The following is a 22,259-nucleotide window of genomic DNA, read 5'->3' on the forward strand; positions in this document are numbered from 1 at the left end:
TAGTTTCTACAGCTCTGTCTACACTATCAAACTTTGTGTGACAAAAAAATTTGATGTGCCCATATATGGACATGATGTCATATCACTACCATATTTAGGCATATCACTACCATATTTGGTCACATCACACTTTTTTTGTCATACTAATTTGATAGTGTAGACATAGCTTTACCTAGGGTACCAAAGCAAGCTAACAACTTTCCTGTACTTTACATCTAAATTTTTACAATGCGACGATGTTTTTCAGCTTTTATAAGCATAAACTTGTCCTAGACTAGGCCGGTATTATTTTCTTACACGCCGGGTCGATCACGGTTGGTTGTGTGTGTGTGTGTGTGTGTGGCTGATGGTTTAAACGATTGTGAAAACTGACCATGTGGCTTCATCAGCTCTATTCATTGACTGTGATTGATCGTCGGTGGTACCGCTACTCCACAATACGGGAGTGACGATCACAAAGGATGCCGACCTGCTTAGTGTTTGCATAATCAAATCTGAGCATAAAATCACAAATTGTATTCTAAATAAATCAGTATTTTCTAATCTTTTACTTTGCAGTTGACTGGCTAGATCTCTGTTTTTTTTAAAAATTATAATTGCTATAAAATGCTGTAAAAATTTATTCTGTAACATTTATTTCTCCAAATTAATTTGTTTAAGTAGGTTTCCAGTAATATCATTAACTAATTGATTTGAATGACATTTTATGCATTTGCTGCAATTGTGTCATCCATTCTGATACAAGTCCTCACACACTAAGTGGGCGTTAAAACAGGTATTCACAATTAATACCTTAATTTTGTCTTATGTGGTATCCCATGTTAGATCTGGTTAATTGCGTTGTCTTCTTTGGCCTCCAGAGGTCACTATTTAGTCAAAATTGGTCTTGCAGTACCTCATATTTGATCTGGTCCATTTGTTGGGCTACAGGGGATACACAGAGTCATAAGACTTCAGCAAACATCTATTATCTAATAATCTAATTTGTTGTGTACATTGCTCTGGTCGGACAGTTTATGATGATAAAAATTTCAATATAACATTTAAACAGAAAATCAGGGTAGACATTTTTATAAATGATTTGTTTGTTTTGATTATTGAGTTTTTGTCAAAATATCAGATATAAAAATTCTTCTACATAAGATTTAGTCTCCGGAAAAATTGTGTGCGTCTTAATGCTGTGTGTGATTTAGACTAATTTCACTACAAGCACGTGTATGCGAGATTGGTGTGATGGTTATGTAAAAACCAGCCTTTCAACTAACAATAGCTTCAGTTGACTAACAATAGAACAGCAATGCAAAAAAAAAACGAATGAATTTGAAAAGAAATAGGTTTTTTTAAACTACTCGCATAAAAAAAACGTGTAGGCTACATTAAATCTAACTAGAATTTAATTCGTCACTTTGACGAATTATAGGTGATCATTTTTATAATTTAATTGACATTAATATTTTTTAAACATGAACGTACGTTAACATACAATCGAAAAATGTTGATGTATGCCATCCTATTATACGCTTATAGTGCTGAGTTGTGCCTATTATATGCCATATACATTATGTACAGTATATACTGTATATCTATATACAGTGTAGCATTGGTGAAATTATGGACACACATCATGTTCTAATATTTTGGCACTGATGACATCATCAAAATAAACTTGTGGATAACAATATCGAAAGATAATGAATTGAGCAATAAAATATAACAATTGGAAAAAAATTTGGAACGTAGAAGCGCGGTGCGCGCTCTTTAAAATGTGTATAACTTTGACGAAAAAGATGAAAAAACTACTTTATAACTTAAACTGGCCATATGATAACGTTATAACATCCGATAGGCCTAATTTTTAAATAAATTCATATCTACATTTTACCAGCTCTCATAATAAGTTACAAACATCAAGGTCAACTTTAATTCAGAAGAGCTGTAAGCTATTCAAATATACGTTGTTGGTGAAATTATGTAACCACCGTTATTCAAATTTTAATACGTTTAAAAATGAAAATATTGGCAACTCATGAGTAACATAATTGGTTGAGGTAGAACATATTAAAAATTAAAAGAAAATCGATCACAGATAAGCAAGTTGCGCTCTGTTGAATATGGTGGTCTATGACAAAAGAGGTAAAACCCCTATTTTTAAAATTCATGTGGCCAAATGATGACGTTGTACCATTTTGTACGTCTAATGTGTATATACACTTATATCTACAACTCATTGGCTTCCATAATAAGTTAAAAAAATTGGGGGTCACCTTCCATTCTGAAGAGTTATATTCATTTTAAAAAGGCCTTATTTTTTTACCATTTTTAGCACTTTTGTACAATTAATGTGCGCATTTTGTCATTTTGAACGTGCTCGTATAGCAGTATTTTAAGTCAAAATGGACTCAAATTTGGTGAATGTACTAAGGAAGATGAGTAGAATGCAATTTGTACAAAAAATTGGTATTTTTTACGCTTTCTATGTACGCACACGCAAAAACGTGTTTTTGCGCAGTAATTTTTTAAAACACGCAAATGGCCTAATTCATGCTCTAAATTGATCAAAACGTAATTTTGAGCTTTTTTAATTTTTAACGCGCGATTTCACGCGCATGACCCAACATGCACGTGCATTTTTATTTGCTAATATTTTTACCCTTGACCTGAAGTTTACGTGTAGTGAATTTCAATAATATGTGATGATGAATTATGGAGATATGATTGATAATGTGATTTCACAAAATGGCGTATAAATGACGTCACGGATGAGTGATCACGCTGAAAAGCTTATTAGGACTAAGTTACAGTATTTGAAAGACATTGTGAAATTTTGGTAATCATTGACATTTAACTTTTTGAGATATTTGTTACACAAAAAGTGTACAGAAAGAAGAAAAATATTTTAATGCAAGTACAATAACAATAGGTGATCATTTTATTCTAAATGATCACCTAATTATGTTTTAAAATTACAAACCACAAATTATATTTCTTGCCTCTTGAACAAAAATGGACAAATAGTTCTCGACAAAATACAATTTTAGTTTACTCATTACTTGCTCACCGGCTTTTGAAAATTCTGTCTATCTTTTAACACTAGGAGGTCTGAAAATAATTTTAAAAAGTGGTCCAGAATTAGAACCGTGGTCCTGATTGCGTCCAAAATTTAATGGAGTGGTCCATGACCACATATCTATCTGTATTTTCATTTTGGGAAAGATCTTGTAATTACTTTTTGAGTAATCCTGCTAACAAACAAACTAGCCTTCGCGCATAGCGCGATACCTGGCCAAATCAAAATTGGCCTCCTGACCTTGACCCGATTTTCACCAAAAGTGTGTGTCTTAATGCTGATTTAGGCTAATTTCACTACAAGTACAATCATGTGTATGAGTTTTAGGGTAAAGGTTATGTAACCAGCCTTTCAACTAACAATAGAACAGCAACGCGAAAAACACACAGGTTAAATTGAAAAGAAATAGGTTTTTTAAACTATTCGCATCAAAAAACCTGTACATTAAATCTAATTATGTTTTAAATTTAGAAATGGTTGGTTAATTAAAATATATGATTCTGAGATTTTTTTTTTTAAATAATAAACCATAACTAGAATTTAATTCGTCACTTTGACGAATTATAGGTGATCATTTTTATAAATTTATTGACATTAATATTTTTTAAACATGCACGTATGTTAACATACAATCGGAAAATGTTGATGTATGCCATCCTATTATACGCTTATAGTGCTTAGTTGTGCCTATTATATGCCATATACATTATGTACAGTATATACTGTATATCTATATACAGTGTAGCATTGGTGAAATTACGGACACACATCATGTTCTAAGTTTTTGGCACTGATGACATTATCAAAATAAACTTGTGGATACCAATATCGAAAGATAATGAATTGAGCAATAAAATATAACAATTGGAAGACAATTTGGTACGTAGAAGTGCGGTGCGCGCTCTTTAAAATATGTATAACTTTGACGAAAGAGATGAAAAAAATACTTTTTAACTTCAACTGGCCATATGATAACTTCATAACATTCGATAGGCTTAATTTTTATATGCATTCATATCTACATTTCACCAGCTATCATAATAAGTTATAAACATCAAGGTCAACTTTAATTCAGAAGAACTGTAAGGTATTCAACTATACGTTGTAGGTGAAATTACATAACCACCGTTATTCAAATTTTAAGACGTGATGACGTCATCAAAATGAAAATATTGGCAACTCATGATTAACATAATTGGTTGAGGTAGAATATATTAAAAATTTTAAAAAAATCGAGCACAGATAAGCGACTTGCGCTCTGTTGAATATGGTGGTCTATGACAAAGTGGGAAAAAACCCTATTTTAAAAATTCATGTGGCCAAATGATGACGTCATACCATTTTGTACGTCTAATGTGTATATACATTTATATCTACAACTCATTAACTTCCATAATAAGTTAAAAAAAATGGGGGTCATCTTCCATTCTGAAGAGTTATATTCATTTTAAAAAGGCCTTATTTTTTACCATTTTTAGCACTTTGGTACAATTAATGTGCGCATTTTGTCATTTTTAATGTGCTCATATAGCATTATTTTAAGTCGGAATGGACTCAAATTTGGTGAATGTATTAAGGAAGATGAGTAGAATGCAATTTGTACAAAACAATTTTATTTTTTACGCTTCCTATGTACGCACACGCAAAAACGTGTTTTTGCGCAGTAATTTTTTGAAACACGCAAATGGCCTAATTCATGCTCTAAATTGATCAAAACTTAATTTTGAGCGTTTTAAATTTTTAACGCGCGATTTCACGCGCATGACCCTACGTGCGCGTGTGTTTTTATTTGCTAATATTTTTACCCTTGACCTGAAGTTTACGTTTAGTGAATTTCATTAATATGTGATAATGAATTATGGAGATATGATTGATAATGTGATTTCGCAAAATGGCGTATAAATGACGTCACGGATGAGTGATCACGCTGAAAAGCTTATTATGGCTAAGTTAAAGTATTTAAAAGACATTGTGAAATTTTGGTAATCATTGACATTAAACTTTTTGAAATATTTGTTACACAAAAAGTGTACAGAAAGAATAAAAAGAAAACTAGACATGTAACTCGTCACTTTGACGAGTTTGGTTATCCGCCGCGCAAGTGGTGCAACATCAACATTAAGGGGATAGGTTGAGGACAAAAGGAAGTGTTCACGTATGACCTGAAGAATATGATATGTTGTTATTGCTGAATTTTATTATTTAGATTCATATATAGTATACACAGTATAATCTGTATCCATATCACATACAGTGTAGAATAGGTGAAATTACGGGACCCGCTATTTTTTGCAATTTTTAACATGTTGACGGTTTTAAAATGAAACGCGAAGGTAGCAATTTCGGAAGAAAATTATCTCAGCAACAGCATATTAACGTGTAGAAGAAATTTGAATACGTGAAATATTGATGCGCGCTCTTTTAAATGTAATGAATTATGACGCAAATGATGAAAATACGACCTTTTTTATTTAACTGGCCATATGATGACGTCACAACATCCGATTGGCAAAATGTTTACATGATTTCGTATCTACAATCCAATAGCTTCCAGAAAACGTTTTAATCGTGATTATCACATTTTATTCTTACGAGCTATAACAGATTAAAATTTACTGTAAAGATGAAATTAATGCCACACGTAATTTAAATTTTTAGGCATGATGACGTCATAAAAAATAAAATATTTTTAACTCATGCGAAAGATAGTTGATTGACCTAGACAATATCAAAATCGGGGTGAAAATGGAAAACGAATAAGTGGAGATGCGCTCTATTCAATGTGATGAGCTATGACGAAAGATACAAAAATCCTAAATTTTATATTCGTGTGGCCATACGATGACGTCACAATGTCCGGTTAGCCATATTAATACCTGATCCGATATCTACAACTCATCAACTTCCAGAATATGTCATCCACAAAAAGTTGACCGTGTAGTTTAGAAATTACGACTGTTTAAAAAAAGGCATATTTTTAACGAATTTTTGAACTTTTTCATCAAAAATGCGCGCAAATTGTCCAATTCGACGTGCTTGTATGACGTAACTTTAAGTCGAAATTGTTTAAAATTTAGTAAAATTACTAGAAAAGGCTGGAAAAACATAAATCACGCAAAAAAAATATGTTTTCAATGCTACGTGCGCACCGCACACGTAAAAATTTGCGCACGCGTGGGAATTTTTTTCATGCTTAAAACGACATGAAACGCGTAGAAAGTTGATTAGAAATTAATTTTGCGCATTTTGAAATTTTAAATGCGCGTGCACGCGTAACTTTGTGTAAAACACGCAATTTTGTTTCAACAGAAAGTTAGCGCATGATATAAATTAAACTTTTGGAAAGTTTCAATTTAAAATGTTATTTGGTTTTCGACCTATGTTGAATACGAGGAAATCGTTAAATCACGCGTAAGTCACGTTGCGCAATTGTAAACGTCATGAAAAGCTTCGCAGCACATCTTCATGTGCATGACGATATGTTGAGAAAGTTACAAAATGTTATGTTTGCAAGTTTTAGAGAAAAGCGTTCCACAAAAATCATACAGAAAGAAAGAAGCCAAATAAAAAGATGATTTCGTAGAATCACAAGAGGTTATCCTGCAACTTCGTTGCGGATAACCAAAAAATAAATAAAGATTTTATACAATAACAATAGGTGATCATTTTATTCTAAATGATCACCTAAAAATATTTGTATGATTGTCATGATGTAAATAGAATAGAGGGTTGTATTTATTTTACTCTGGGTCAATGTCAATGTGATTAGGGTGGCCCTCACAATTAATACCTTAATTTAGTCTTATGTAGTATCCCATGTTAGATCTGGTTGATTGCGTTCTCTCAGTTGGGCTCCAGTGGTTACTATTAGTCAAAATTGGTCTTATTTGAAATTTTATTTTTGGTTGATTTTCCTGTTATACAACAGATAATCTTCAACCATAGATTTAATATTAACATTGTATTCTAATGTTAAACAAAGATAATAAATAGAACACACAGCAGTTTATAACTTTCGGTACTATTACCATTTTGGTTATATTTACACAGAGTGATAATAAAATGAAATATGTCAATACTCTGTCAATCATTGTACACTACTATTACCAAAGTGATAATGAGGATGAACTGTGAGTGGGTTAACAATGGCACTGCCTAGCCCTAGTTCAAAATGATCAAAAGCATAGCATAGCAGATAGATTGTGGCGCGCCATACAAATACCAAAATAAAAGCTGACTGATATCCTCGTAAACCAATGTTTAGGCCTGATGATAGTGATTGTCTACACATCTAACTACCTGGTCTTGGATCTACCTGGATTTCAAGACTTAAAGCATTAATGCTTGTATGGCCCTCTTGACCGAAATGTATTCTTCGTTGATTCATATAGGATGTATTTCAACAGGTGGTCAGACACTCTTTATAGTGCGGTTTTAAATACAAGAGGTACGATTCTTTAATTAACATGGTGTCCTGAAATCCCCTGAAAACGCATGTTATTTTTGTCTTTACTAAAGAATATCAGAAGAATAAGTAATCCGCGGTTTTCCCTGTAACTGTAATATTGTTCATGCGGTAGGGCGCCACCATACGTTGGGATGTATGTGATGATGATCTAAGCCTGGACCACCTGTAATGTTTTCACGATAAAAAATGTTATCAACTACATGCTACCATCATATTAAATGCTATTTGGATATTTAATTTTGTTTTATGCACTTTATTTGGTAAAAACTGCCGAATAAACAGTTCACATCAACTACCAGGCGCCGCCGGGCACATTGTTGTTGACGTGTTTTCACGAAAGGATAGTTTAATAATATATCCATTTAACTTGTTTCCAGTAGAAAAAATAAATATTAATTAAATTAACATTTATATCCTTAAAAACATTACTTAATTTACCGGGCGTAGATTATGACGCGGCAAAGAATAGACCATGCTGAGTACCTTCTTCCAATTTAGTGCAAACTTCAGACTTGAATTGAAGACTATAGCACTTTGGTGGGATGTGGTGCGAGTGAGTTAGTTTTCGTAAAGAACCCCCTTAAATGATTTAAAAGTTGGTGCCTTTACAGTTAATTCTGCTAAGATGTTCCAATCTCTTGACGTTCTGGGGAAGAAGGACTTGAGCGTGGAATACTATATGATTGGCTGTTTTCTGTGTGAGAAGGGGCAGTGAGGTTTTTGGAGCTTAAGTATTTGTCTATATCAATTGCAACAAAGTTGTTGTGTATCTTGTAGAACATTGATAGTCTTGAGAGTTGACGTCTTTCAGCCAGGGTTTTCCAAGATAGTTTCGTGGAGCATGGCACTGACACTGGCTGTACGTTCATATCTACTGAGAGTGAATCTTGCAGCACGGCGTTGAATTTTGTCTACTTTTTTCTTTAGGACATCTGTGTGGGGGTCCCAGACTACACTTCCATATTCCAGGATTAGTCGTACAAGTGATTTGTAGGCTTGTTCTTTTACTTTGGGGTTTTTAATATTTATGTTACGTCTGAGGAAATTCAGTGTGTTATTTGCTTTAGCAGCGACGTTTTCCAAGTGTTTATTCCATCTGAGGTCATTGGAAATTGTTATTCCTAGATACTTTGCGTGGTCTACATGTGCAAGTTGGTGACCATGGAGGGTGTATGGATACTTTATGATGTTTTTCTTTCGTGTGATGGTTATGATTTGGCATTTTTCATGGTGGAATTCCATCATCCATTTTTTTTCCCAGTGTGATAAGGTATCCAAATCCTTTTGCATCAACTTCGCATCTGCTTCACTACTTATGGTCATGTAGATTAAGGTATCATCAGCAAATAGTCGTGTACAGGATGTTAAATGTTCAGCTATGTCGTTTATAAAGAATTTGTCGACGCTTTGGAGAAATCCAGTAGGCATACGTCTGATTGGTACCCATCCTGCATGTTTGTAACGATGTTGTGTACAAATTCTAGCAGCTGTGTTTCACACGATCTTTTACTGCGAAAACCATGCTGTTGGAAGAGGATATCATAGCGGCTTGCATGTGACATTATACTGCTGTAGATTATGTGTTCCATCATTTTTAAGGCTATACATGTGAGACTGATTGGGCGGTAATTTGCTGGGTTGTATTTTTGGCCTTTTTTGAAGATCGGGGTGATGTTTGCGTTTTTCCAGTCCTTGGGGACACTGCCTTCACGAAGTGATTTCCTAAATATGATAGTGAGAGGATCTGCGATGACATCACTCAATTCTTTCAGTACTCTTGGGCTGATAGTATCCGGTCCTGGAGCCTTGCTTGGGTTTAGATTTTTAAGTAGTTTGAGTAGGCCTACACCAGGGGTTGAGATATCTATGTTGGGCATACTTGGGTAATTACAGTATACGACGAGGGTTGGCTACTTTCAATAAGTGGATTCCTTTGTGAAGACCGACTGGAATTGGTGATTAAGGGCTTCAGCTTTCTGTTTAGCATCTGTCATCAGTTTTCCATCTGATTTGATGGGTGAAACACCATTGAAGTCTGATTTCTTGTGTTTGATGAAGGTCCAGAATCTTTTCATACTACTGTAGATATTTATGTCTGAGGATTGTGGGGTGACAATATCTTCTATGTATTTCCAATAGGCTTTGCGCAGGTCACGTTGAACAGACTTTTTTAGGTTCTTAAATCTAATTTCATCTTTAATTTTTCCATGTTTTTTACTGGCTTTGAATGCCTGGTTTCGTCTCCTAATTTTTCTTTTGAGGCCTATGTCTATCCATGGATGCGAGTCTTTGGTTTTTGTAGTTTTGTGGGGGATAAATAGTTGGATACCTTCTAGCAAGCCATCTCTAAAGAGGTTCCATAGCTCATCTGTGGTGGTACTAGACTCAGCTTCAACTATGACGTCTGCGAGTTTCTCAGCATGTTGCCGAAGTCCTGCCCATCCTGCTTTTTTATATAGGGGTATTCTGCTGGGAATTTGTTTCTTTCGAGTGGGCTTGATATCCAATTCAGTGTAGACAGCGTTATGATCACTAATACCAGGCATAACTTGTGTTCGGTTAATTTGATTTGGTCTATTGATCAGGAACAGGTCAAGGGTTTAATCTGGTCGGTTCTTCAACAGTTTGTGTAAGGCCGTTGTCATCGAGATGTCTCCAAACTTGCTATGGAGGTTTAGGTAAGGAGTTCTTGGTTTAATTGACTTGGTTGCCCAGTCCCACCCTGGTAAGTTGAAATCACCTCCAACCAGAATGAGATTGTTGACTCGGCTTCAGATCTTTGATAACGCATCATCGAGGGCGTCGAGAGCGGTCTCGTCATTAACCTTAGCTCGGTAACAGCCAGCGACATATAAGGTTTTACACCCTGCAATGTTGATTTTGACCCACACTGTTTCTGAAGTTTCTTTTTCTAGGGATTCTTCTCTGGTACTGATAAAGTCACTATTGACTGCAACGAGTACGCCACCACCTGTGGTGTTTCGGTCGTTCCTATATACTGTGTATTTAGTGCTGAAGTACTTGGAGTTACAAACACTGCTATTAAACCAAGTTTCGGTTGCTATAATGACATCAGGTTTGGTGCTGTCAACTAGGTTGTAGAATTGTGGTTTTTTATTAATTAGGGATTGGCAATTTACGTTTACTATTCGTAACGGGCATGGTCCAGAGACCGATCGTGGTTTAGGTTTAGTTGGCGATGAAGTTGCTTTGGGGTTTTCGAAATCTATAGATGCTTGGGAGTCTAGGCTCAAGTCTCCTAGTACGCTAAAACTATTTTGAGTTTCTACATCATGGAGGTCAAACAAAGTGCTGCTATAGTTAGGTGCGTCACAGATTAGGCCATACAACGCTTGATCCTCCCAATCTAACGTAAGATGTTTCACTAACATTTTGGCAGTCAAGTCTCACAATCTTCGCACATTATGCCTTTATCATCCCAGGTGACCGGCTCTTTGCAGGTTCCACACAGATATGCAGTAGAGTGTTGGGTGGTACATGAACTACAATCACTACTGTTTTCAATGGTGGGACCAGGATTGATCTCAATATCGCCGCACAGGAGTAAGAAATATGCAAGGATGCTAGGTCGTTTATACTTGGTGTTGTAATATAATAGGTATTTGTTTAGACTAAATAGTTCTTTTCCTTTGATTTGACAATTTCCCTCTGATAGGGATATTCTGGCAATGAGGCGTTGACAATGATAAGGAAGTGATACCCACTTGATATGTTGGAGGTCCTCCGTCGGGCTAGGTTCGTTTGTCCTACCTTCCGTTGATAGGCCTAGGCCTAGGCTCTGGATGAAATTTCCGGTTGTTCTGAGTACGGCAAACACGAGAATAGCACGGTGAATATTGAAAGTAGACATTTAATGTTGGATGAGGCTAATCAGCAATGCACAGTTCCACAAAATAATCTTGCAACATCAAAAACGAACTGAATTTCCCACGAAAGAATTAAAAAATTTCCGACAAAAAAAAATGGCCACCAAAAACGCGCAAAATTTACAGGCAGCTTCACAGACAGTACTCGAATCACAAAAACGCCGATCACAAATTCACCAAAAAGTCACATATAAAACAACATCAGGAACATCAAAAAGCACCAAGTATAACACCAAGAAGTAAAATAAATGATTATATTAAGACAGGAACACCCAAATCGTAAATAAAATGGTTAAAATAGAGCAATCATTAAGATTGCAGAGAGCAACAAAAACACGTCCACTCGCGTCCAAATCCACAACATCAAAGATGTACAGTAACGCTAGGTAGATGTTTGTAGTTGTGGTTCGGTCTTTCTTTCTTTAATTTAATCATTTTCTGTAGAAGTGAATGTACACTAGTTTGTTATTAAATATGTTTTATAAAATTTATTTTTATTTCAACAATATTTTATGAGGGTGGTCCATCCAGCCGAAGCTGACCATTAGGGACCCTTACAAAAATATGACATGACGAGACATAAACATTTAACAATATAAATTAAATTAAAAGATATCAAATTTATATTATCATAATTCTATTTAATATGACATAATATCTGTCAAATCAAGTCTTCTTTAGTCTGTATACATCCACCCTCACGAGGGCGGGCATCCACGCTCTGTTAAGTGTTACAAATTTCTACTATTTCTATAGATTATTAATTCTTGTGATATATATTCTCAGTTTTTACGCTCAGCTGGTCCTGACTGTTTGTCATCTCTGCAAGATGGCTTCGGTAGCACAAAAATCGAACCAATAGAGTTGTGAGAGTCATTTATACCAATCGTCTTACAACATTATTGGGCTCCCCGATCGCCTGGGTCTGACCGTGAATACAGGTCAACCCGTACCCATGCCAACTCGTACCCACCAACTCGTACCCAAATTTTGGCTTACTCGTACCCAAAATTTTGGCTGATCCGTACCCATCATTGGCTGACCCGTACCCATCATTGGCTGACCCGTACCCAGGTTTATTGCTATTTAAAGTATATTTATATTACATTTAAACCCAGTTTTATTACATTTTTAGATACCAATCATATGTTCGATATTATAATGGCAAAAACTATTGACCTAAAAAGTATAATTATATGTACAGACTCGTACGAAAAAAGCACAGCTTCCATCGTATTTGGGTACGTCGTATTTGGTCAAGTTGATACTTGAGGGCGCTGTTTACATGGAAGATGTCAGTGGTCGGCTGTGTGCTGCATTTAATTTTTTTCATTTATGAATAGTTATTAATCTATTATTTACTACGAATAGTAGTACACGGAAATTGAAATACCCACTAGTCTGTGATGATGAAAACTTGAATTATTAAAAGTAAACATGAATTTCTTTTATACATAATAATTTGTATTTTAATTTTATTTTACACTAGATAATGAAGTAATGTCAGCAAAAACACGTAGCTGATATAGAAGAAAATCTGCCAAATTGCCTTACAGTACGTGTATATGATCATTTCACTGAATTATTAATAAATAAAATATATGGAAAACGATCATACGTCATTACTGAGTCGTCTCTTTGTTGCCCTATAAATGCGTGTTTTTTTATAACAAAAGATTAATCCCGGTCAGCAAAAACACGTAACACGAAATCTACGAGTAATTCGACCCCATAGCCCTGCAGGCCTTACAGTACGTGTATAATGATCATTTCACTGAATTATTATAAAATATATGGAAAACGATCATACGTCATTACTGAGTCGTCTATTTGACGCCCTATAAATGCATGTTTTTTTTATAACAAAAGGTTAATCCCGGTCAGCAAAAACACGTAACACGAAATCTACGAGTAATTCGACCCCAGCCCTGCAGGCCTTACAGTACGTGTATAATTATGATCCCCGATATGATCATTTCACTGAATTATTAATAAATACAATATATGGGAAACGATCATACCGTACTGAGTCGTCTCTTTGGCGCCCTATAAATGCGTAATAAATAATAAATAATAAAAGGTTAATCCTGGTCAACAAAAACACGTAACACGAAATCTACGAGTAATTCGACCCCATAGCCCTGTGGGCTTTTTGCTTAAAACAGGGCGTTGTTAATTTCAACCAATTTTAAATTACCAATACAATAGTTAGAAATAATAATTACTTGATCGAATCTAATCAGGGAAGATAATTAGGTGATAAAAATTGAACGTTGTTGGTAGACCTACTTTACCTGGGCTTAATTGAGAATTGTAATACTATAGTTAGAATATACAATACAGTTAAAATATTTTTTAATTAATTAATGTTCTTTTACGTAAATAAAAAAGACACATCAAACATACGTTTATAAAACTATAATACTATTAAATAAATGTTAACAAATATATGCCTAATTAAACGAAGTTTACAATCAAATCAATGGTCATTTTTATTAGCACACATTTCACCGAGACCTGTAAAATAAAAAAAACAATTTAAATATAAAAATATTCATACGGCAAAAGCATACCACTAGTTTTGCGCCGATCAAATCATTACAAGTAATTATTAAAATTGGGTACGAGTAGGCCAAATAATGGGTACGAGTAAGCCAAAAATGGGTACGGGTAAGCCAAATAATGGGTACGAGTAAGCCAAATACTTGGGTACGAGTAAGCCAAATATTTAGGTACGAGTTGGCATGGGTACGAGTTGGTTTGGGTACGGGTTAGCCAAAGTGGGTACGAGTTGACCAATTATTTGGGTACGGGTTAGCCAAGTTGGGTACGAGTTGGCATGGGTACGGGTTGGTTTGGGTACGGGTTGACCAGCACCCAGCACCGTCTGTGGTCCCGATCAACCGTCTATTACACCCATAACTAGTCTATCCTAGTACAAGAGATTAGTAGGCCTAGGCTGTTTTTATTTCCACTCCAAACTTATTGTGAATACCAAACCTTAGAATTGGGCCTCATAAGTACTTGTATGAAGAAGAATCACATAAAAAGTAACAGATAAATACTTTAAATTGATGATTTTACAGACGTGTTTCTTGCACACTGTTCGCATATTTCGCATACACTAAGTTCAATATTTTCGTTTCTATGGAGCGCCAAAAGAGCCACTATAATAGAGGGTTAAAAATTCGGTGGAATGCGTCTACTTTTAATGCATCTATTTATAAAATACACGTTTTAAAGGATATTATTTAGATCATATAACCTACAGTACATCTTATGATGATGAATTTGTTGATTTGTCGAAAACCGACAGTAAACAATCATATGGCAAGTGTGACGCCTAAGGAAGGAAGGTTTACTCCACGAGATGAGGGCTTCCTTGACCTTAAGTTTGAAAGCGGAATCTGCAGAATCCAGAACGGTGAAGCATTCCGCCTTAGCGAGGGCCTTACACCGTTCTGAAGCCCTCCACATCTCGTTGCCTAACTGGCGGATTTCAATAAACCTTGAAATACTCCGCAGGATTTCCTCATGCATAGCCATTTTGACAACGATAATTTTTGTTTACATTCCTTGTTGTTTTATTATGCTAATTACTTACTTATTTACATACAACATTGGTATATAAGCACTCTAGGCGTTGTTTACTGTTCTGATGATAAGAATAGTTTCTCGAAACATGTCACATTTTAAGCCTAGTACTAGCTCATTTAGTACACAGCACACATTAAAATAGTTTAAACTGTGTAGGCCTGGCCCTAGGTTTAGTAAAGGTTAAATAACATGGGTATTTTAAAATAATACACGACCAAAGCCTAGACAATCTGTCAATAGACTAAGTACAGAAATCAACATAATTTGACAAGTTTGGTTTATTTTTAGATCGTCGTTCAGGCTCATCATCGAGAGGGCTGGGCCTAGGGGCCTCGGCTAATGACTTTGTTTGGTGTTGAGACCGGTCACCAAAATCGACTGCATACACAATAACTATAATATATGATCCTATTATTGAATGCAAACATATATATATTCACAACATAACATAATTAAAGTAATACTTACACAATCAAAATATGTTCGATTATTATTACATGCAACGTTCGATTATTATGCAATCATAATATTTACATAGTAAAGCGCCCTCTATTCACGTATTTCGTTCGTTTTTTTATTCAAAAAATAACTTTGACTTCCAGTCAATGTTTTCAATCAAAACATATCCCATAATGCAATGCGCTTGTTTGGCTACTCTGTATGCATATCATAAAACTTCCTTGCGATCTGTGTGAAAACACCTTTTCAACCAGGACGAGTTGTAAACAATCCTAATTAGCATATGCATAATGCATACTGGTGGTTTGAAATCTTTGTTTACTTTCGCTTGTGACGATTTTCCAGACGAAATTTAATCAAACTAATTTACCTGTTAATTATGTAAACGTGTTGTTTTTGGCTCGAATTTTCGGCTTAAAGTGAATAACTTAATATTACTTTGATATGGCCAATTTAAATTTATAATATTTTGACCTTCATTTTTTGTGTTTCAAGGGACAATACATCTTTAATGTTTGCAGTGTGATATAACTTGACTTCTCTCTCACGACAAAATTAATAGTACAAAACGCGTGAAACCTGATTCGGTAATAGTTTTAATACATATTTTCATATTTTTCTGACTTTAAATCAAATTTTTTATTTATTTTTTTATTTTCCGAGAATGTTTTGGGTTCAATCGTATTATTCATTGGGCCCGATCGTCTTATTCATTGGGCCCGATCGTCTGGGCCCGGTCGTCTCTGGTCCCGATCGTCTCACGATATAAGGGTCTTTCACACCTGTTCCGGCACGGTTCCGGTCCGGCGCCGGAAAATCCAATCGAACGCCAATGTTTCGTTTTCACGCGGCTACGCACATATCGATTGGCGCATAGGCCTAGCCGCGTGAAAACGAAACATTGATGTTCGATTCGCCAGACCGGAACCGTGCCGGAACAGGTGTGAAAGACCCTTTAGGCCCGATCGTCTTGAAGTGGGCCCGATCATCCGTGGTCCCGATCGTCTGATAACCCCTTAGACCTGGTCTAGGCCTAGGGGCCTAGAGGCCTAGGCCTAGTCTAGCTAGGCTAGTTTGTTAGCTAGCTAGGCTAGGTAGGGCCTATAGCCTAGGATACGAATATAAGATCCAAATAAAGACCTGCTATTAAAACAATACAGTATAAAGAATTCCGGGCGCCGAATTCCGTATATGATATGGTATAATGAAACAAAACTTACTTCTTGTTTTTCACATTCTTCTGTATAAAACTTGTGGTGGTTGTTGGTGGAGTCGGTAATAGTTAAGTTGTTGATAAACTTTATTTTTTATAGAGGGCGCAATCATAATTTGTCTACATTATTTTATATCGCTGCAATACAATATATCGAAGAACTTTATTACCCGATCTCCGGGTTGGTGAAATGAATATATATTATTCCTATAATATACAATACATTTTTAACAATAGCTAAGCACGTACAATTTGATATAATGATCTCATCGATGTTAAAATCTCCCCCTTCAAAAAACACTATCCTTACAAACAAACAAATATGTTTTTCATTCATTAGTATTTATTAAAAAATATGAATAACATTAAAACATAGCAGGCAGCATAAATACTGAATTGAAAGTGAAAAAACATCAAAATATAGAACTTCTCATTTAACAAATAGACATTTGTAACCCAGTGCAAAATTACCAAAAGTTGTCAGATAAGCCTAGCCCCACATTCCATTCTCCTGATGCACACAGATAAAACCAAGACATATAAAGAGTAACAACCTGTTTTTTAAAGTTTCTATCTGGCCCGTACGACTGGCTCTTTTAGGTAAGCAATTGTTTTGTATTAATTACCTTTATTGGTTTTTTTATATATTTAATAAGTTTTATAGGATAGATTAATAGACTAGTGACTTCTTTTTTGTTTATGATAGTACAGTGTGTATAAAGACACTAACGTACCAAGGATATGCATTATAGGCTACTTGTACACATTAAAGTAAAGGTCCCAAATTGTTTTAGCGAGTTTGTACCTGAATATCAGTGTATTAATTACAGTGTACTTATATTGTTAATATTATTATTTTAGTGATACATCGAATTTTATTAATTATTAGAAGCCAATGCTTTAGACGAAAGGCCTTGTTACGATTGATGATCCATCTTTATATTATTTTAGATCATTAGTAATTACTTATTGATGAGTAATCAAGAAACGAACGTCTTGATTATGACGACCGATATTGAATCGATGATAGGACTAATTCATGTATTATCAGTTTTATTAGATTGTATTAGAATTGTATTAATCTTTGTTGTTATTGTAGTATAGTTAACTTTATATTTGAACTCGTTTTTAATTATTATTTCTAAAATGAAGCTACTTGCTTGATTAATTATGATATGTGTGTATGATTGTTGTCTTACAATCAAATAGTCCAATATATTATCAGGGTGAACTTTTAAGTGTAATTAGACCCTATGCTAGCATTCCTAATCACCGTCGAGGTCACATATGTTCGCTGAATTGGCTGAATGAATGATGATTCATAGGGGTATTAGCACACTTGTTAGAACTTTTATTACACTTTTGATCTAGTATGTTAAAGGATACGTTTGTATTAAAGATATTCCAAGGAATATGTTAGGCTTAGTAAATGTATAAAGTGATGAAGCATTAGCGTGTTTTATATTGAATTTTCACTTAATTACTATTTCTATAGCATTTATGTATTGTTACGATGTTATTGATTTTGAAGACAATTTTGGATTAATTAGAGATCAAGAGTTACCTGTTTTAATAGGAATTACACATAGTATATTGTATTGTTTTATTCGATTTATGTATGTTAGTTATGTTATAATACATGTATGTATTTTCTCTTTTAGTTTCAGATTAATCTAAACTTCAATTGGGATAAACTCCGGAATAATATAAATTTATTTGGAATCCGAGTTTTATTAGTATTTTCGAACAAGAAGGGTTACAAATTGGGGGCTCGTCCGGGAAACCCAATTGAAGCTTGGAAATTTAAGGAATATTGAGCCAGTGTACAAAAGATCATGCCAGACTACGTTTCGTATGGAATCGAGTGGTGTGAGGAAAAAAACTACCCCGTAGATCGATGTTTGTTGTTAGTCAGCCGAAAATTGGAAATTCCTACAAAAAGAATTTATATTTCTCTGTGTGGGTCGCTTCCAACTGAAACAGTGGACAGACGAGAGGAGGTAGATGCTCATGGCTGGCAGAAGACGCTAGTATTGGCAAAGCTTTCCATACATGTCAGAGAACTGAACATCCCAGAAACGATTGTGGTAGCCGAAGACATAGAGATGCGAACCATCATCCTAAAGAAGACAGCCGTGATTTCAACACCAATGGTATCATCGTCTCCGGCACCAACAGCTTCTACAAACAACACTTCACCGGCAATTGATCTGTCCAGACTTTCGCTTGGTAGCAACTACCGAAAGCTCCGTGTGTTCTCTGGTCACACAACCGACAAGTCAAAAGATGAGGACAAATACCATGTTTGGCGGGCGCAAGCCAAAGCACTGATAGAAGAAGCCGAAACTGAAGTCTCCCAATCGGAGAAGAAGAGAAGACTGAGAGAGGCTCTAAGATCCCCAGCATTAGATATTATAGATGACTTGAAGAAAGATAACCCGCAAGCCACCGCCAAAGACTACGTGGACGCCTTGGAGGTGGTGTTTGGAACTACGCTTTCAGGAGAAGAACTATATCACCAGTTTGTGGGTTTGGATCAGCAAGCAGGTGAGAAGCCTTCTGATTATTTGTCCAGACTACAGTCTTCATTGAGGCAGATAGTACAAAAGGGAGGGATTACAGCAGACAAGGCAAACCAGGCGCTTTTGAAGCAATTCCTGAAGGGAACTCTCTTCGACCAACTTCTCCTCGTAGACCTGCATCTTCGAGATCAAGTTGTTAATGCACCGACCTACCTGACTCTTCTAGGACAGGTGCGTAGATGGGAAGAGGAATGCCAAGGGAAAACCAAGAAGGCAAAGGCGATTGGTGCTAGAAACGCACATGTGGCGAAGGTTGAAGCGGTAAATGACCGGAAGTCAGAACAAGACCTGGCTGAGAGGTTAGGTAGGATTGAGCAACTCCTGGCTAATTCAGCTTGTAGCTACCAGCAACAATCGACTGAGTCTACAACACCACCACGTTCTTCTAGCCAACCACATCAGCCTAGACGGCCCCGACCATATTTTTGCTATAAATGTGGAGAAGAGGGACACATGAGACGTAGTTGCCAGAATAGCCAGAACCCAGAGCTAGTGAACGAAAAACTGATAGCTGCACTGCATCAGGGAAACGGAAGACGGCATCTGAGAAGGAGCGACCAGATGTCATCAGACGATCAGTAGCTCCGAATAGTGACATTCCACATGGTTTAGTTGGAGAGAGTATAGTTGATGTCTGTTACATTAATGGAATATGCCATCCTTGCCTCCTCGACAGCGGATCTCAAGTTACCGTTATTAGTAATTCCATCTTTGAGTCTTTAAATACAAAGCTGTATCCACTTTCTGACCTTGTTCTTTGGCATGGCGGAGGCGGAAAGATACCGTATCTTGGCTGGACCAAGATAGAATTAGGCTTTAACCAACATTTTGCTGGCACCCGACAGTCATTTTCAACTTTAACTTTAGTAATAAAAGACAATCCACAGGCACAACACCAAATTATAATTGGTACTAACACTGGACTTTTTGATAATTTAAGACGACGATGTAAGAAAGATGCTGGTAATCAATATTTGCAAAAGTTGAATATGCATTCCTGGTGCGCCACATTGTATAGCAAGGCAGAGAAAGAAGCACAACTAGGTAGCCAAGGGAAGTTAGGAGTAGTAAAAGCGAAAGGCTCGACTACCATTCCTGCAGGTATGACCAAGGAAGTTCAAGGAATTATACGAAACCGTTTGCGAACACCAAAGACTGTGCTTATAGATTCTCTCAGTAGAGGTAGTAATCGAGGTATAGTTCCAGTGGCAAGTATAGCAGAGGTTTCGCACACGTCAACTTGTAAACTAACTGTAAATATATACAATTCAACTAAAGATGATATCCATATTCCTACGGGTGCTCCGCTGGCGGAAGCAACTCTCCCAGATTTTATTTCTTCTCCAATTTATTCGACTGATGTAAATAGTAACAGTAATGTAACATGTGGAATGACTAATGTGTCCAGTACAGCTAGAAAAGATGTTACTGTCTCTAAATTGCCGTTCAAGTGGGGACAAGATGTTTCACCCGAAATAAAGACCCGCATACTAGAGAAGTTTGAAACCAGATCGAACGTCTTTGCCAAGCATGAATGGGATCTAGGTCTTACAAAACATGCAGAACACGAAATCAACCTTACTGACGACAGCCCCTTCCGTGAGCGTACTCGGAAGGTATCACCTGCTGATCTTAAAGACTTACAGAATCACATACAAGAGCTGTTAGACCATGGAGTAATTCGTGAATCTAGGAGCCGATATGCCTCTCCAATAGTACTTGTTCGCAAGAAAAATGGAAGCTTGAGGATGTGTGTTGATTACCGACTACTAAATTCAAGGTCAGTTCCAGACCAGTACACTGTGCCTCTCATTCAAGATGCAGTAGACTATTTAAGCGGCTCGAGCTGGTTCTCAGTCATAGATTTGAAATCTGGATTTTACCAAATTCCCATGAAAGAGGAAGACAAAGAGCGAACAGCATTCACCTGTCCTGTAGGATTTTATGAGTTCGAGCGAATGCCGCAAGGTATAAAAGGAGCACCAGCTACCTTCCAACGTCTCATGGAAACCTGTATGTCTGGACTAAATTACTTAGAAGTTCTTGTGTATATGGACGACCTAATTGTTTTCGCCAAAACCCCTGAAGAAATGGAAACTCGTCTCCTCAAAGTATTAGATCGACTAAATGATTACGGTTTAAAGGTATCTCCAGAAAAGTGTCAGTTTTTCTGCAAGTCTGTCAAGTAATTAGGCCATATTGTTAGTGAAGAAGGAATCCAGACTGATCCTGATAAAGTATCTTCAGTGAAGTTTTGGCCACGTCCAACTAACGCAAAAGAGTTGCGAAGCTTTTTAGGACTTACCGGCTACTATCGACGGTTTGTGGAAGGCTACTCCAAGATTGCTAATCCTCTTCATGCTCTGTCTAGTGGTTACGGATATGCCCCGAAGCGAGGACGTGTGAAGAAACGCAACCATCAGAAATCTGATTTGAAACGAGCATCAGATCCATTTGGTGACTCATGGACCGATGAATGTGAAAATGCCTTTCAGACTTTGAAAGATAAGTTGTCTTCATCTCCAGTTCTGGCCTATGCTGATATTACTAAACAGTTCATTCTTCACATTGATGCAAGTCGAGACGGGCTTGGTGCTGTTTTATGCCAAGAAGTTCAGGGAAAGTTGAAACCAGTAGCATACGCCAGCAGAAGTCTGATACAGAGTGAAAGAAATTATCCAGCTCATAAGCTTGAATTCCTCGCCTTGAAGTGGGCTGTCACCGACCAATTTCGTGACTATTTGTATCATGCAAAAGGAACTCAAGTTTTGACAGATAACAATCCGTTAACCTATGTATTGACAAGCGCGAAACTTGATGCTACAGGACATAGATGGCTTGCTGCCTTAGCAAATTTCGACTTTACAATCAAGTATAAACCTGGCCGCACTAACCAAGATGCTGACGCCTTGTCGAGAAGACCCACACTGAATAACTCAGCCTCAAAGGACATCTCAGATCAACAAAACATCAAGGATCTATTAGA

The 22,259-nt window shown here is 36.2% G+C and overlaps 1 pseudogene; it reads right to left on the reverse strand.

Moving 5' to 3' along the window:
• Positions 1-8,155: 8,155 nt before the first annotated feature.
• On the reverse strand, positions 8,156-8,780 carry LOC144838178 (uncharacterized; annotated as a pseudogene).
• Between the last annotated feature and the right edge of the window lie 13,479 nt (positions 8,781-22,259).

This window comes from Antedon bifida, chromosome 3 (genome assembly GCF_963402885.1).
Source record: "Antedon bifida chromosome 3, ecAntBifi1.1, whole genome shotgun sequence".
Classification (NCBI taxonomy): Eukaryota; Metazoa; Echinodermata; class Crinoidea; order Comatulida; family Antedonidae; genus Antedon; species Antedon bifida.